The sequence below is a fragment of the Tupaia chinensis genome, unplaced genomic scaffold (genome assembly GCF_000334495.1).
Source record: "Tupaia chinensis unplaced genomic scaffold, TupChi_1.0 Scaffold143793_1, whole genome shotgun sequence".
NCBI lineage: Eukaryota > Metazoa > Chordata > Mammalia > Scandentia > Tupaiidae > Tupaia > Tupaia belangeri.
In genome coordinates, this window is record NW_006203643.1 from 339,839 (window position 1) to 340,223 (window position 385).

The window sequence follows — 385 nt, forward strand, 5'->3', positions numbered from 1 at the left end:
CGCCAGGGTCCTCCTCCTCTGTCTGGGTCGGGCCTCTGGGTTCAGTCTCAGGGCAGCGACGTACTCCCCCAACCAGGGCTCCCCTGCAGAGCCAGTGTCAGTCAGGTACACCAGTGTCTCCCTCTGTTATAGTCTACTCAGTGAGAAATAAGAGGACACTCAGACTTAGCCAAATTTATTGGAGTTTATTGATTAAGCTGGCAGCATATGGGGGACTTGTGTCTCACAAAACCCCGCAGCCCCGAGTGAAAGGAGAAAGGAGCTTATATAGGCCAAAAATGCACAGATGTTTTTCAAGGGCAAAGGAACAAAGTAAAGGGGCTTCAGGAGAGATAGGGGGTAGGGTTTTCTAACTTCAAAGCAAAAAAGCCAGTTACGGAAGCAA